We start from the raw sequence: 16781 nt of genomic DNA, 5'->3' as shown, positions 1-16781 counted from the left end.
ATTAACAGTGATTAGCACTAAGCTAACCACCTGCCGACGGGGCCCACTCGTCAGGCCGGCGAGGTCGTCGGCGGCGACCTCTGGACACGGCGGCGTCCGCGAAACAGGCCACGGGGGCGGCGTCGGAGAGCACCGGGGCGTAGCCCGGGCTCTCGCGCATCTGGTGGGACAGGTGGAAGTAGCGGGGGAGGCCGGAGCTCGCCGGAGCAAAGCTCGCGGCGGCGGCCGGAGCTCGGCTTCGATCGGGAACGGGCTGCGGGGCACGGGGAGGCCACCTGAGGGGCTCGGCGGCACCCTCGTGGCACCGGGAGCACGCTAGGGTGCTTAGTTTGGGCGGAGGCGGGCCGAGACGGCGACGGCGACATGGACGACGGCGAGAGGCTTCGGCCGTGGTGGGGAACGGTGCTACGGCGCGCGGGCAGTTAAACGGGGAGGGGGAAGCGGTGGCGGAGCTCACCGCGGTTGCAGCGGCAGTCGAAGTGGGCTCGGGGACGCACTGAAGCGGCCGGAGCGTCGATGGGGATCCACGGCGGCCGGCGATGGAAAAGACGACGGCGGCGGCTCCACGGGGCGTCCGGAGGGGCACGGCTTGACGGGGAGCTTCAGGGCGAGGGGGCGGAGCTCCTGCGCGTGTCGGGGAGGCGAGGGGAGACCGGTGGCGATGGCTATGGCGAACGGCGGCGACCGACGCGTTCGGACATGGGAGAGAGAGAGCGAGGGAGAGGAGAGGAAGAATCGGGGGGGAGAGTGAGAGGGTACGGGGGGGGGCTGCGTGGCGTCGTCCGGCGTTCCAGGGCGACGAGGAGGCTCCAGGCAAGCAGGGAGGGAGGTGGCGTGGCGCGGTGGCGCGCGCGCGCGCCGGGCACGCTCCCCTCCCTCTGTCGAGGACGAAGACGACAGAGGAGGGGGCGGGCTGGGCCGCCTGCTGGCTGGGCCGGCCTGCTGCTGGGCTGCACAGGGGGGGGAGCCCCAGGTAAGCTTCTCCTTCTTTTATTTTTTTTGTTTTCTAATTTTTCTGACATTAGTTTTGATTTAATAAAATACTAAATCAATTTATTACCTTATGCCAATTTTTGCAGGAGCTAGATATATTATTCCAGAGCTCCTTTATAAATGGCATAATTTTTGGACCATATTTCATATATATAGAAATATATTTCCAATGCAAATATTTATCGAATTAATCCAAATGGCCAAAATAAATATCCATGAGCTCCTAAAAATATTGTTTTGATTTTTATCTCTGTCCAATATTTTCAGGGAGCAACATGAGCATTTTCTTGGACCCTTTTGGAGAAATTTTTATTTGGGTCATTTTCAAAAATGATTCTGAGGGTTCCACCAATCCTCATTTCAAATTTAAATGAAATTTAAACATGATGCACAAATGACTAGCTAGTCTAGGTCATACCAGACTAGGGATGTGACAGGTTCTGATTGCTGCCTGCTCCATTCCCATTTCCATTCCGAGGGCCGTGGTGGTTATGCGGAATTCCTCCATTATGGTTATGGCCTCCATGGTTATGGGTAAATCCTCTCGGGTTCAGGGGTGAGACGAGGTTTCTGCTGAGCTCCTGAGTTGTATATCCCTTGTCCATACTTCCTCTTGCGGCTCTCAATCTGCTGCTGCTTCCCTTCAACCATAAGAGCCTTATCTACTAACTCCTGATAGTTTTTGAATGTTGCCACCATCAACTGCATGCGCATCTCATCATTCAGCCCTTCCATAAACTTCTCCTGCTTCATGGCATCGGTGGTCACGTCATCTGGGGCATAACGAGATAACTTACTAAACTCCTCCATGTACTGACCTACAGTACGGTTGCCCTGGCGTAAGTTGTGAAACTCACGCTTCTTCATGCTCATAGCTCCAGTTGAGACATGGGCTGTGCGGAAAGCTTGCTGAAACTGCTCCCAAGTGACATTGGCTATGGGGAAAGTGGCTGTGTAATTCTCCCACCATGCGGCTGTGGGTCCATCCAATTGGTGTGCGGCAAAACGCACCTTCTCAACATCTGTGCAACCGGCAGTGGTTAACTCCCTTCCAATCCTACGTAGCCAATCATCCGCAACTATAGGCTCGGTGCTATTGGAAAACACCGGCGGCTGTAACCTCAGAAAATGGGCTAAGTTGTCAACTGGAGGTGGTGGCGGTGGGTTGTTGTTATTGCCCTGATTCTGAACTAGCAACTGCATCAGTGTATTCTGCTGTTGGATCAACTGAGTGAGCTCCGGCGGGAAAGCAAATTCGGGGTCACGTCTCGGAGGCATCTGATGGGTTTAGAGGGGAGAAATTAGAATAGAATGAGGTCTAGTGAGAAAGCACTACCCATATGCACATGAGACAAACACAATCATATCATATCATTCAATCAATCAAGCAAGGGCATACAATCAATCTAACTATCGTTACAGTGCTCGGTCTATTCTATATACATGGGGGAATACTACTGATCATATGGTGGTCTACTAGAAATTTTGATCGGTCGAAGACTCCATGATATCCGCTCCAGCTTCGTCTTCATAGTCATCATCACTACTATCAGGGTCAGAGTCGGTGTCGTCGATGATGATGTAGTCTTCAAAACGAATCTCCTTAGGTTTGTCGTCTTCTCCTCCTGGTGCGGGTCTCCCATGAAAACTCCTAGCTTCCTTGTCATGTCGTCATTCCTCTCCACAAGTATCATCATTTCCTCCTCATATCCATCATGTGTAGACTTAAGCTCCGCTTCTAGCTCTGTGATCTTGGTTTTCGCCTTCTTCAAATCTATCATGCTTGCGCACATCTGGTTCTCCTGGCGACGAATGTGATGGTTTAATTCCTGGATGAATGCTGCAATGGACCTGTCCTTCCTGGTGCTGATCATCTCCCATTGCTCATCTCGGCACCCGCATATCTGGTAGATAGTGTACTTAAGCTCCCCGTGGTAAAGTTCGCCGATGCGTCCCATGGCAATGTGGGCTTCCATGCTCTTTTCTAGACTCCAGGTAGGTGCATCAAAAGAAAACTCTATGGGCTCAGTGACTGGCATGAATGTCCTTCCTGGAACTTGAACTCGAATCATCCAACGTTCCTATAACATTCCAAAATTTCAATTTGGAATGTTATACATAGGTCATTCATGCATATCATATTTTATTGCATTTCGTTTTGTGGTCCTCGAAATCCTAAGCAACTCAAGGACCCTCGGAGAGAGTTGGGGATTTTCCCTCGTTCTCATATTTGAGTGTTATCAAATTTTGAAACAAGGATCACTTTGGTTTTAATTATTTTTCTCCCCAAAAAATTTCATATTAAAATTATATGAGAGGAGATAATATGACTTCTCCAAAATAATTTAAATGTTGGAGGAAAAATATTAAGATCAATTTGTATTTTTATTTGGGGTTTTATCGCTATTTTATTTGAATTAGGAAAAATATGCGTTTTTCAAAATTGCATTAGAGGCCCAAATAAATGTTCACCTTGTCCGGCGTATTTTTAGAGGACGGGGAAAATTTATTTCAGGATTTTTGGAGTCCGTTTAGTATTTATTTTCTTCGCTTTTCTGCACGTTAGATTTTTTTTAAAAGTCAACCGCCTTACCGGGCCGTGTCTGACTAGGACACTGCACCCGGCCGGCCTTTTTAAGGCCGAGGCCCAAGCCACCCCAGCCCCAAACCCTAGCGCCCCGCCCCGCCTCCAAATCCACGCCGTCGCCGCCGGAGTTCGCCGCTACCGCCGCCCCGACACCGCACCGCCGCCCCGTCGCCACCCCGCCGCCCATCGCCGACCCCGCCGCCGCCGGAGTTTGCCGCCGTCCCGATCCACGAGGTAGCCGTCAGTTTTATTCTAAAAACCATTCGGTTTTTATACGAAAACCAAGATGCGTTTTTTAGATCGGTTTTTTTCCTGGTTTAGTTATTTAGCGAACTCCCGTTCGTACGTTCGTTTTAACGAATGGTTTTCACCCGTTAACCGCAGACAGTGAACGTTCGTTTGTTAGCCTGTTCGTCAGTCTTCTTTTTCCAGGATTTTTCCGTGATTATTTTCGATCGCGATTTCTGCCCTGATTTTCGTTTTAGTTTATCTTGTCGCTCGTTTATCGGAATCAGGCAATTCAAGCGCCTGGATCTTCGTCTCGAAGCCCTATTTCTGTTTAACCAACTTGAACAAGATTTTGGTACTGTAAAATTTGACTTTAGTCCAGATTAGTAATTGGATCTTGTTTCTTTCGCAGTTTGAGTTTCCTTGCTCCGTTTGATTTGATTCTTTTTGCAACCGGAGTTCTTCAGTTGAACTTTCTAGTTAGATATTCTTATTTGAGATTTACTCATGCATCCTTGCTTGATTTCTTATATATGCTATTGTTTGTTTGCGATAGAACACCCAGAGTGCGAAGCGTACTACTACGAGTCTTTAGGATTTGCAGATCGTCAGCAAGGCAAGTAACACTTTGATCATACCCCTTTATCACCCAGTTTTTGTGCATTAGTTTCAAACTTCACACATTGCATAAGTAGGATCTCCTAACATGTGGGTCCGGGAAGTAGATAATGAGGTAGAACCTATTACATGTTTTGTTATCAAACCCTTGGGAGTTACTTTTACGTTATGCTTATATTGCCATGCTATGCTCGTAGACGTGGATTGGGTTTAAGTGTATCCATAACAGATGTGAGTTGTTAATTAATGGTTCAATTTAAGGTGGCAACTTTAATACACATCTGGGTGGATTGCTTGTGGGCACCTGGAGAATCCAGTGTTGTCCTAGGATATCCCGGAGTACTCGTGTGATCGTCCTACGGTCCACCACCCAGGCTCAAAGGGATCATAAGACTATTCATGCTAGAAACATCCATGTGCAGCGACAAGCCATTATGGGCTCTGGCATAGTTGAGTAAGTTGCGTGAGTTCTTGAAGAGGTGGACTAGCAGATGTAGGGGATTGTAGGTGTACCGGTCCGCCCGGAGTAGAGAGCAAATGCTTCTGAAAGATTGTGTCTCGGTCATCCGTTTCTAAAACACCCTGTAGTGCGAGAAATCCAACGGAGGAGATCGAGTCTTGTGGGGAAAAGTGCGCAAACCTCTACAGAGTGTATAAACTAATCATGGTTAGCCGTGTCCCCGGTTAAGGACATCTTGAGTATCTGGCTCTTGGATTATCATATGGATCTCATCACTCTAAATTAATTTGTTGGGTTGATAATTACTTTTAATTGGGATTGAGTTGGAGGAACCTTCTCAATATTGTTCAACTACCATGATAGTTAAATAAAATATATTCCTTTGTTGTAGGGAAAAATTGGCTTTTCGCAAAACATATTAACCATACAGCCTCCACCAGCCATACATGCATGTAGTGATAGCTTTTCTCTGTTCATTACTCTCCTGTGTTACATTGCCAGCATATTCCATGTGCTGACCCATTTTCGAGCTGCAACGTATCATGTTGCAGACTTTTCAGACGAGGAGTAAGGTGTGATAGGTCGTTTGTCATGCACTCAGCTATGCCGTTGGAGTTGATGGACTCACTTTATCTTCCAAGCCTTCCGCTGTTATCGTATTAGATGGCCTTAAGCCATATTTATTGTAATAAGTTCTCTCTTGAGACTTTCAATGTAATAAGTGTGTGATTGCCACTCTGTTATAAATCCTTCAAGTACTGTGTGTGTCAGCATTACCTATCCAGGGATAACACTGAAGCACAAAGACTTGACCGTTTGAGGCCGGGTCGCTACAAGATGGTATCAGAGCACACACTGAATATAGGACACGACCACTAAGAAAAGACATAGGCCACTCTTCTCTTCTTATTTTTGACTCCTCTCCATTTTCTACTCTTTAGGATGGCGGATACGAGGAACAATTTTGCACAACCGGATGAAGACACACCTTTTGGACGACACTTGAAGGAAGTCACTAAGTACCTAAACATTGGGATACCAAGCTTCACCGGGACCTACACCGCCACTTTACCATAAGAAGAGCGACGGATGATTCAAGTTCAAGTTCCAGGAAGGACGTTCCTGCCAGTCACTAAACCCATAGAGTTTTCTTTTGATGCACCCACCTGGAGTCTAGGCAAGAGTATGGCAGCCCACATCGCTATAGGACGCATCAGCGAAGTTTACCACAAGGAGCTAAAGGACACTATCTACCAGATATGTGGGTGCCGAGATGAGCAATGGGAGATGATCAACACCAGGAAGGACCGGTCCATTGCAACTTTCATCCAGGAATTAAACCATCACATTCATCATCAGGAGAACCATATGTGCGCAAGCATGATGGATTTGAAGAAGGCGATGATCAGGATCACGGAGCTAGAAGAAGAGCTTAAGTCTACACGCGATGGATATGAGGAGGAAATGATGATACTTGTGGAGAGGAATGACGACATGACCAGGAAGCTAGGAGTTTTTATGGGAGACCTCACGCTAGGAGGAGAAGACGACAAACCCAAGGAGATTCATTCTGAAGACTACATCATCATAGACGACACCGACTCCGACCCGGATAGTAGTGATGATGACTATGAAGACGAAGCTGGAGCGGATATCATGGAGTCTTCCACCGATCAAAATTTCTAGTAGACCCCATACTATTAGTAGTACCCCCCATGTAAATATTAGTAGTCCGAGCACTATAATGATAGTTAGACCGATTGTATGCCCTTGCTTGATTGATTGAGTGATACGATATGATTGTGTTTGTCTTATGTGCATATGGGTGGTGTTTTATCATTATACCTCATTCTATTCTAATCTCTTCCCTCTAAACCCATCAGATGCCTCCGAGACGTGACCCCAGTTTTGCTTTCCCACCGGAGCTCACTCAGTTGATCCAGTAGCAAAATGCCTTGATGCAGTTGTTAGTTCAGAACCAAGGCAACAACAACAACAATAACAAAAACCCACCGCCGCCACCACCAGTTGACAACTTAGCCCATTTTCTGAGGCTGCAGCCGCCGGTGTTTTCCAGTAGCACTGAGCCAATAGTTGCTGATGATTGGCTACGCAGGATTGGACGGGAGTTGACCACTGTAGGTTGCACAGATGTTGAGAAGGTGTGTTTTGCCGCACACCAATTAGATGGACCAGCAACCGCATGGTGGGAGAATTACACAGCCACTTTTCCTATAGCCAATGTCACCTGGGAGCAGTTTCAGCAAGCATTCTGCACAGCCCACGTATCCACTGGAGCTATGAGCATGAAGAAGCATGAGTTTCACAACTTACACCAAGGGAACCGTACTGTAGGCCAGCACGTGGAGGAGTTCAGTAAGTTATCCCGCTATGCTCCAGATGATGTGGCCACAGATGCCGCAAAGCAAGAGAAGTTTATGGAAGGGCTGAATGATGAGATGAGTATGCAGTTAATGGTGGCAACATTTAACAACTACCAGGAGTTGGTAGATAAAGCTCTCATGATCGAAGGGAAGCAACAACAGATAGAGAGCCACAAGAGGAAATATGGACAAGGGAAGTACAATTCAGGAGCTCAGCAGAAGCCTCGCTTTACCCCGAACTCGGGAGAGCTTACCCATAACCATGGAGGCCACACTCACAATGGAGGAAGTTCCCATAATCATAATGTCCCAAGGAATGGGAATGGGAATGAAGCAAGCAGCAATCAGAACCGTTCCAATCCAGCCACACCCGCCAAGAGGGACCTAAGCCACGTTACTTGTTTCAAGTGCGGGAAGACTGGACACTATGCCACTGAGTGCCCTGAAGAAAAGAACGGAAATGGTAATGGGAGCTCTGGGAAGAAGCCCAATCCATTTAACAAAGGACAAGTGAACCATGTGAACATGGAGGAGGTTGAAGAGCAACCAGATGCAGTTATCGGTAAGTTTTTAGTTAAGTCGTTTACTGCAATCGTTCTTTTTGATACTGGTGCATCGCATTCATACATATCAAGGGGATTTGTGGATAAGTATAAGTTGCCCACTAGAGTTCTTAAGACACCTATGCTAGTAACCTCACCCGGAGCCGAGTATATGGCAAGCAGTGGATGTTTTCAGATGCCGTTAACCATAGGTAGTCATGTTTTCCCCTCTGACTTGATAATTCTGGAGTCACAAGGATTGGATGTGATACTAGGAATGGATTGGCTGTCGATGTATGGACGAAACATCAATTGCGCTAGTAAATCAATTCTGCATACTACCCCGGAGGGAAAAAGGATCAAGTATTAATCCAGGCATGCGCCAAGGAGAACCCAAGTACATTCTCTCACGGGAGTTGTTCAGGAGGAAGTGCCTGTTGTGAAGGATTACCCAGATGTATTTCCAGAGGAGTTACCAGGCATGCCGCCAGATCGAGACATTGAGTTTTTGATAGAGCTGTTGCCAGGCACCAAGCCTATATCAAAGAGACCATACCGGATGCCCGCGAATGATCTGGAGGAGATCAAGAAACAGATTAAGGAGTTATTGGAGAAAGGTTACATCTGACGGAGTTCATCACCATGGGGATCCCCAGTGCTATTGGTTGAGAAGAAGGATAAATCTCTAAGAATGGTTGTTGATTATCGGGCGTTCAATGAAGTGACAATCAAGAACAAGTACCCACTGCCGATGATCAATGATCTATTTAACCAGCTGCAAGGAGCTAAAGTGTTTTCGAAGATCGACCTGCGATAAGGTTACCACCAGCTGAAGATTCGAGAAAAGGATATACCTAAGACAACATTTACCACAAGGTATGGGCTTTATGAGTATACGGTTATATCATTTGGAATGACTAACGCCCCTGCGTATTTCATGAGTATGATGAATACTTGTGTTAAAGTTTGTGATTCCCGTAGCATGCACGTATGGTGAACCGTTATGTGATGAAGTCGGAGCATGATTTATTTATTGATTGTCTTCCTTATGAGTGGCGGTCGGGGACGAGCGATGGTCTTTTCCTACCAATCTATCCCCCTAGGAGCATGCACGTAATACTTTGCTTTGATAACTTCTAGATTTTTGCAATAAGTATATGAGTTCTTTATGACTAATGTTGAGTCCATGGATTATACGCACTCTCACCCTTCCACCTTTGCTAGCCTCTCTAATACCGCACACCTTTCGCCGGTATCATACACCCACCATATACCTTCCTCAAAACAGCCACCATACCTACCTATTATGGCATTTCCATAGCCATTCCGAGATATATTGCCATGCAACTTTCCACAATTCCGTTTATCATGACACATTCATCATTGTCATATTGCATATCCCGGTACACCGCCGGAGGCATTCATATAGAGTCATATTTTGTTCTAAGTATCAAGTTGTAATTGTTGAATTGTAAGAAAAATAAAAGTGTGATGATCATCATTTTTAGAGCATTGTCCCAAGTGAGGAAAGAACGATGGAGGCTATGATTCCCCCATAAGTCGGGATGAGACTCCAGACGAAAAATAAATAAAAGAGGCCAAAGAATCCCCCCCCCCAAAAAAAAGAGGCCATAAAAAAGGGAAAAAGGCCCAAATAAAAAAAATGAGAGAAAAAGAGAGAAGGGACAATGTTACTATCCTTTTACCACACTTGTGCTTCAAACTAGCACCATGATCTTCATAGTAGAGAGTCTCTCATGTTATGTCACTTTCATATACTAGTGGGAATCTTTCATTATAGAACTTGGCTTGTATATTCCAATGATGGGCTTCCTCAAATTGCCCTAGGTCTTCATGAGCAAGCAAGTTGGATGCACACCCACTTAGTTTCTTTTTGAGCTTTCATATACTTATAGCTCTAGTGCATCCGTTGCATGGCAATCCCTACTCACTCACATTGATATCTATTGATGGGCATCTCCATAGCCCGTTGATACGCCTAGTTGATGTGAGACTATCTTCCCCTCTTTTTGTCTTCTCCACAACCACCATTCTCTTCCACCTATAGTGCTATATCCATGGCTCACGCTCATGTATTGCGTGAAGATTGAAAAAGTTTTGAAAAGGTTAGAGTATGAAACAATTGCTTGGCTTGTCATCGGGGTTGTGCATGATTTAAATACTTTGTGTGGTGAAGATAGAGCATAGCCAGACTATATGATTTTGTAGGGATAACTTTCTTTGGCCATGATATTTTGATAAGACATAATTGCTTTGTTAGTATGCTCGAAGTATTATTATTTTTATGTCAATTTAAACTTTTGTCTTGAATCTTTCGAATCTGAATATTCATATCACAATTAAGAAGATTTGCATTGAAATTATGCCAAGTAGCACTCCGCATCAAAAATTCTCTTTTTATCATTTACCTACTCGAGGACGAGCAGGAATTAAGCTTGGGGATGCCTGATACGTCTCCAACGTATCTATAATTTTTGATTGCTCCATGCTATATTATCTACTTTTTGGACTATATTGGGATTTATTTTCCACTTTTATATTATTTTTGGGACTAACCTATTAACCGGAGGCCCAGCCCAGAAATGCTGTTTTTTGCCTATTTCAGTGTTTCGAAGAAACGGAATATCAAACGGAGTCCAAACGGAATGAAACCTTCGGGAACGTGATTTTCTCACCGAACGTGATCCAGGAGACTTGGACCCTACGCCAAGGCATCAGAGAGGCAGTCACGAGGGTGGGGGGCGCGCCCCCTGCCTCGTGGGCCCCTCGGAGATCCACCGACGTACTCCTTCCTCCTATATATACCTACGTACCTCCAAACGATCAGAACAGGAGCCAAAAACCTAATTCCACTGCCGCAACATTTTGTATCCACGAGATCCCATCTTGGGGCCTGTTCCGGGGCTCCGCCGGAGAGGGCCGTCATCACGGAGGGCTTCTTCATCATCATAGCCTCTCCGATGAAGTGTGAGTAGTTTACCTCAGACCTTCGGGTCCATAGTTAGTAGCTGGATGACTTCTTCTCTCTTTTTGGATCTCAATACACAGTTCTCCCCCTCTCTTGTGGAGATCTATTCGATGTAATCTTCTTTTTGCGGTGTGTTTGTTGAGACCGATGAATTGTGGGTTTATGATCAAGTCTATCTATGTATAATATTTGAATCTTCTCTGAATTCTTTTATGTATGACTGGTTATATTTGCAAGTCTCTTCGAATTATCCGTTTGGTTTGGCCAACTAGATTGGTAGTTCTTGCCATGGGAGAAGTGCTTAGCTTTGGGTTCGATCTTGCGGTGTCCTTTCCCAGTGACAGAAGGGGCAGCAAGGCACGCATCGCATCATTGCCATCGAGGATAACAAGATGGGGTTTATTTCATATTGCATGAATTTATCTCTCTACATCATGTCATCTTGCTTAAGGCATTACTCTGTTTTTAACTTAATACTCTAGATGCATGCTGGATAGCGGTCGATGAGTGGAGTAATAGTAGTAGATGTAGAATTGTTTCGGTCTACTTGTCACGGACGTGATGCCTATATACATGATCATGCCTAGATATTCTCATAACTATGCTCAATTCTGTCAATTGCTCAACAGTAATTTGTTCACCCACCGTAGATTACTTATGCTCTTGAGAGAAGCCACTAGTGAAACCTATGGCCCCCGGGTCTATTCTCATCATATCAATCTCCATCACTTTAATCTTGCTTTGCTTTTTACCTTGCCTTTACTTTTTTACTTTGCATCTCTATCCCAAAAATACCAAAAATATTATATCTACCAGATCTCACTCTCGTATGTGACCGTGAAGGGATTGACAACCCCTAATTGCGTTGGTTGCGAGTAGCTATCGTTTTGTGCAGGTACGAGGGACTTGAGCGTGGCCTCCTACTGGATTGATACCTTGGTTCTCAAAAACTGAGGGAAATACTTACGCTACTCTGCTGCATCATCCCTTCCTCTTCAGGGAAATCCAACACAAGCTCAAGAGGTAGCAAGAAGGATTTCTGGCGCCGTTGCCGGGGAGTCTACACAAAAAGTCAACATACCAAGTACCCATCACAATCCCTATCTCTCGCATTACATTATTTGCCATTTGCCTCTCGTTTTCTTCTCCCCCACTTCACCCTTGCCGTTTTATTCTCCCTCTCTCTCTCTATCCTCCCTCTCTATTTGCCTCTTTTTGCCCGCTTTCCTTTTTGTTTGCTCGTGTGTTGGATTGCTTGTTTGTCGCGATGGCTCAACCAAGATGCGGTGATCTTCACCTTAAAAGGTTAGAGGAGATCGAAAACAACGTTAGGAAATTTATGGTTTTGCAATTTGAGCATAATAATTTCTTTATAGACGAGCTTAAGGAACAAAAAAGTTTTATGAGTTATATGAATAAAGAGCTTGATGATATGTCTAAAGAATTTGATGGTATAAGATCCCAAATTGCTCGTCTAGAAAAGATGACTGCTGAAATTTCGGATATGCAAGCCACCTTAGTCAATATGATGGCCGCTAAACCGAATTCCTATGAAAATCAAGATGAATATCTAAAAGTTATTGATGTGTCCCCTATTAAATCTTTTTTTTGCAATATGAATCTTGATGAAACTGAATATGATCTTCCTTTACCTAGAAGGCGTTCTAAAAATTCGGAGTATTTAGATCTTTATGATGAAATTGATGAAAGTGGGATTGAAAGAAATAAAAATCTAGATGTTGCTAAACCCACTATATTGGACTTCAAGGAATTTAATTATGAAAGTTGCTCTTTAATTGATTGTATTTCCTTGTTGCAATCCATGCTAAATTCTCCACATGCTTATAGTCAACATAAAGCCTTCACCGAACATATTGTTGATGCCTTGATGCAATCTTATGAAGAAAAACTTGAGTTGAAAGTTTCTATCCCTAGAAAACTCTATGATGAGTGGGAACCAACTATTAAAATTAAAATTAAAGATCATGAGTTTTATGCTTTGTGTGATTTTGGTGCTAGTGTCTCCACTATTCCCAAAACTTTGTGTGATTTGCTAGATTTCCGTAATTTTGATGATTGCTCTCTAAACTTGCATCTTGCGGATTCTACTATTAAGAAACCTATGGGAAGGATTAATGATGTTCTTATTGTTGCAAATAGAATTATGTTCCTGTAGATTTCATTGTTCTTGATATAGATTGCAATCCTTCTTTCCCTATTATTCTTGGTAGACCTTTCCTTAGAACGGTTGGTGCGATTATTGATATGAAGGAAGGGAATATTTGATTTCAATTTCCATTAAAAAAGGGCATGGAACACTTCCCAAGAAATAAAATAAAATTTCCATATGAAACTATCACGAGAGCCACTTATGGATTGCCTACCAAAGATGGCAATACCTAGATCTATCCTCGCTTTTATGCCTAGCTAGGGGCGTTAAACGATAGCGCTTGTTGGGAGGCAACCCAATTTTATTTTTATTCCTTACTTTTTGCTCCTGTTTAGTAATAAATAAATTATCTAGCCTATTTTTTGGTTTTGTTTTTTGTGTTTAATTAGTTTTTGTGCCAAGTAGAACCGTTGGGAAGACTTGAGGAAGGTCTTGTCAAACTTGCTGTAAAAAACAGAAACTTTAGCGCTCACGAGAACTGCTGTCATTTTTATTTGAAGAGTGATATTTAGTTAATTATTTTTTCATATGATTAATAGATAAATTCCTCACGTCCAGCAATTTATTTTAGAATTTTTGGGGTTCCAGATCTTGTGCTAGCTACAGATTACTACAGACTGTTCTGTTTTTGACAGATTCTGTTTTTCGTGTGTTGTTTGCTTATTTTGATGAATCTATAGCTAGTAAAATAGTTTATAATCCATAGATAAGTTCGAATACAGTAGGTTTAACACCAATATAAATAAATAATTATTTCATTACAGTACCTTGAAGTGGTCTTTTGTTTTCTTTCGCTAACGGAGCTCACGAGTTTTCTACTTTAAGTTTTGTGTTGTGAAGTTTTCAAGTTTTGGGTGAATTCTTGTGATGGATTATGGAACAAGGAGTGGCAAGAGCCTAAGCTTGGGGATGCCCATGGCAGCCCCAAGATAATCCAAGGACACCAAAAAGTCAAAGCTTGGGGATGCCTCGGAAGGCATCCCCTCTTTCGTCCACTTCCAACGGTAATTTACTTGGAGTTATATTTTCTTTCACCAACATGATATGTGTTTCGCTTGGAGCGTCTTGTATTATTTGTGTCTTTGTGTTTTAGTATGCCACAATCATCCTTGCTGTACACACCTTTTGAGAGAGCCATACATGAATTAAAATTTGATAGAATACTCTATGTGCTTCACTTATATCTTTTGAGCGTTATAATTTTGCTCTATGTGCTTCACTTAGATCTTTTAGAGCATGGTGGTGGATTTGTTTTAAAGAAACTATTGATCTCTCATGCTTCACTTAAATTATTTTGAGAGTCTCTTAATAGCATGATAATTTGCTTAACAATAATATGCTTGGTATTCAAGATTTGTGAAACTTTCTTTTGAGTGTGTTGAATACTAAGAAAAGATTGAAGCATGATAATTGTTTTGAGATATGGAGGTGATAATATTAGAGTCATGCTAGTTGAGTAGTTGTGAATTTAAAGAATACTTCTGTTAAAGTTTGTGATTCCCGTAGCATGCATGTATGGTGAACCGTTATGTGATGAAGTCGGAGCATGATTTATTTATTGATTGTCTTCCTTATGAGTGGCGGTCGGGGACGAGCGATGGTCTTTTCCTACCAATCTATCCCCCTAGGAGCATGCGTGTAATACTTTGCTTTGATAACTTCTAGATTTTTGCAATAAGTATATGAGTTCTTTATGACTAATGTTGAGTCCATGGATTATATGCACTCTCACCCTTCCACCTTTGCTAGCCTCTCTAATACCGCGCACCTTTCGCCCGTATCATACAACCACCATATACCTTCCTCAAAACAGCCACCATACCTACCTATTATGGCATTTCCATAGCCATTGCGAGATATATTGCCATGCAACTTTCCACCATTCCGTTTATCATGACACATTCATGATTGTCATATTGCATATCCCAGTACACCGCCGGAGGCATTCATATAGAGTCATATTTTGTTCTAAGTATCGAGTTGTAATTGTTGAGTTGTAAGAAAAATAAAAGTGTGATGATCATCATTTTTAGAGCATTGTCCCAAGTGAGGAAAGAATGATGGATGCTATGATTCCCCCATAAGTCGGAGACTCCGGACGAAAACTAAATAAAAGAGGCCAAAGAAGCCCCCCCCCCCCCGAAAAAAAACGAAGAGGCCATAAAAAAAGGGAAAAAGGCCCAAATAAAAAAATGAGAGAAAAAGAGAGAAGGGACAATGTTACTATCCTTTTACCACACTTGTGCTTCAAAGTAGCACCATGATCTTCATAGTAGAGAGTCTCTCATGTTATGTCACTTACATATACTAGTGGGAATCTTTCATTATAGAACTTGGCTTGTATATTCCAATGATGGGCTTCCTCAAATTGCCCTAGGTCTTCATGAGCAAGCAAGTTGGATGCACACCCACTTAGTTTCTTTTTGAGCTTTCATATACTTATAGCTCTAGTGCATCCGTTGCATGGCAATCCCTACTCACTCACATTGATATCTATTGATGGGCATCTCCATAGCCCGTTGATACGCCTAGTTGATGTGAGACTATCTTCCCCTCTTTTTGTCTTCTCCACAACCACCATTCTCTTCCACCTATAGTGCTATATCCATGGCTCACGCTCATGTATTGCGTGAAGATTGAAAAAGTTTTGAAAAGGTTAGAGTATGAAACAATTGCTTGGCTTGTCATCGGGGTTGTGCATGATGTAAATACTTTGTGTGGTGAAGATAGAGCATAGCCAGACTATATGATTTTGTAGGGATAACTTTCTTTGGCCATGATATTTTGAGAAGACATAATTACTTTGTTAGTATGCTCGAAGTATTTTTATTTTTATGTCAATATAAACTTTTGTCTTGAATCTTTCGAATCTGAATATTCATATCACAATTAAGAAGATTTGCATTGAAATTATGCCAAGTAGCACTCCACATCAAAAATCCTCCTTTTATCATTTACCTACTCGAGGACGAGCAGGAATTAAGCTTGGGGATGCCTGATACGTCTCCAACGTATCTATAATTTTTGATTGCTCCATGCTATATTATCTACTGTTTTGGACTATATTGGGATTTACTTTCCACTTTTATACTATTTTTGCGACTAACCTATTAACCGGAGGCCCAGCCCAGAATTGCTGTTTTTTTGCCTATTTCAGTGTTTCGAAGAAACGGAATATCAAACGGAGTCCAAACGGAATGAAACCTTCGGGAACGTGATTTTCTCACCGAACGTGATCCAGGAGACTTGGACCCTACGCCAAGGCATCAGAGAGGCGGTCACGAGGGTGGGGGGCGCGCCCCCCTGCCTCGTGGGCCCCTCGGAGCTCCACCGACGTACTCCTTCCTCCTATATATACCTACATACCCCCAAACGATCAGAACAGGAGCCAAAAACCTAATTCCACTGCCGCAACTTTCTGTATCCACGAGATCCCATCTTGGGGCCTGTTCCGGGGCTCCGCCGGAGAGGGCCGTCATCACGGAGGGCTTCTACATCATCATAGCCTCTCCGATGAAGTGTGAGTAGTTTACCTCAGACCTTCGGGTCCATAGTTAGTAACTGGATGGCTTCTTCTCTCTTTTGGGATCTCAATACAAAGTTCTCCCCCTCTCTTGTGGAGATCTATTCGATGTAATCTTCTTTTTGCGGTGTGTTTGTTGAGACCGATGAATTGTGGGTTTATGATCAAGTCTATCTATGAATAATATTTGAATCTTCTCTGAATTCTTTTATGTATGATTGGTTATCTTTGCAAGTCTCTTCGAATTATCCGTTTGGTTTGGCCAACTAGATTGGTAGTTCTTGCCA

This window comes from Triticum aestivum, chromosome 7A (genome assembly GCF_018294505.1).
Source record: "Triticum aestivum cultivar Chinese Spring chromosome 7A, IWGSC CS RefSeq v2.1, whole genome shotgun sequence".
In the NCBI taxonomy this organism is placed as follows: Eukaryota; Viridiplantae; Streptophyta; class Magnoliopsida; order Poales; family Poaceae; genus Triticum; species Triticum aestivum.
Note: the sequence above shows the minus strand (reverse complement) of the source record.